Source organism: Cyprinodon tularosa, unplaced genomic scaffold (genome assembly GCF_016077235.1).
Source record: "Cyprinodon tularosa strain WSP-4 unplaced genomic scaffold, ASM1607723v1 ctg789, whole genome shotgun sequence".
In the NCBI taxonomy this organism is placed as follows: domain Eukaryota; kingdom Metazoa; phylum Chordata; class Actinopteri; order Cyprinodontiformes; family Cyprinodontidae; genus Cyprinodon; species Cyprinodon tularosa.
This window is the reverse complement of record NW_024039550.1, coordinates 482,437-483,714: the sequence shown is the minus strand read 5'-3', so window position 1 is coordinate 483,714 and position 1,278 is coordinate 482,437. Positions and strand designations below refer to the sequence as shown.

General features: G+C 46.8%; 1 long non-coding RNA gene across 1 annotated transcript; it reads left to right on the top strand.

Annotated features, from left to right (window-relative positions):
* Positions 1 to 689: 689 nt before the first annotated feature.
* LOC119773853 lies at positions 690 to 887 on the top strand. Its single transcript, XR_005279464.1, has 2 exons — positions 690 to 735; positions 804 to 887. It is a non-coding gene; the product is annotated as an uncharacterized LOC119773853 (long non-coding RNA).
* Positions 888 to 1,278: the final 391 nt, after the last annotated feature.

Here is a 1,278-nt window from a genome sequence, read left to right as displayed (position 1 = left end):
GACCCTCAGCACAAAATTAACCAAATTGACAAGGCAGCACAGTTTACTGTAGTCAGCTTAATATTCCCCTTCTATTTGTTTGGCTTCCGGATAGACGAGTCAGAGCAGGTCCATCTCACTGCGGAGCTGAGCCGACATGGTTTTTAGTCGCACATTGTGAGCAGGTAGATCACATCAGAGTGTTGGGCCGAACATAATCGTGAGCTGCTGCTAACACTGTACGACTAAACCTTGAGATTAGTCGTATGTTGGGAGCTGGAGAAGTTCCACCTTCCTCCAGCAGAGTCCGCCGTGGATCCTCCTGAGCTGAGCTGCCTGCACACCTGTGACTGATCATCTCATCAGGAGGACCACAGTACTTAAGCTGTCTTCAGACCTTGCCTCGACGCCGCAGAGTTTAATCAGTTTGGTTAGCACCTAAGCCTAGAACCTCCTGAGAATTTTGCTATCTCTGAGTCCAGTTTGGATTCTAACCTTTTGTCTCTGCTTCCAGGTTACCTGTTTTTTTCCTGTGAAGCTCTGGAAGAGCTTAACCTGCCGAGCCTGCCCTCTGAGCCAAACCTGAAGACTCTCTTCTGGATTTCCAAGCAGCTCTGGATTTAGAGCTGGGAACTCAAACCAAGGTCTACACCCTCACTAGAAGTAAGACGCTGAAACAGTTATCGGACTCTGCTGAACCCAACCATCTCCGGACCCAACAGTTCCTCTCCCAAAGTCTCTTCTACGCATCTCAAGGTACAAACCAGAATCTCTCAAGATCAATTCGAACCAAGCCAACGCTAACTGAACTGTCTCCCTCACAGACTCCAGTGAACCAGTCCCCAGGCCTGAACCAGCAAACTGTACATTTACTACGTGCTTGTGTAACAATAAACTTGTTAACTTTTCCCCTAAGTCCGTTGTGTTCTGCATCTTGGGCCTCTCAGTAAACCCATCATGACATCGTACACTGTGAGCAGCAGATGTGTGCAACGATAAAAAAAAAATCGCACAGTGTACGCCAGGCTTAAAGGAATAGTACACCCAAAACATGATTAGCCTTAATTTTCTACTCATCCCCATGCTGAACAACACTCTGGAGTACTTTTTTGATATCTCAAATGCATCTGGAGATCTGGGAGGCTTCTTGCTGTCTGCTGACATTCAAATAATGGAGGTCTATGGTGCCCGAGGCAGAAAGGTCCATAAAAGTCCACAAAAAATGTGTCAATATTCCTCCATACTGCTCGTCCAATGTATTCCAAGTGTCCTGAGTGGGTAGCGTCCATAATTTACTCG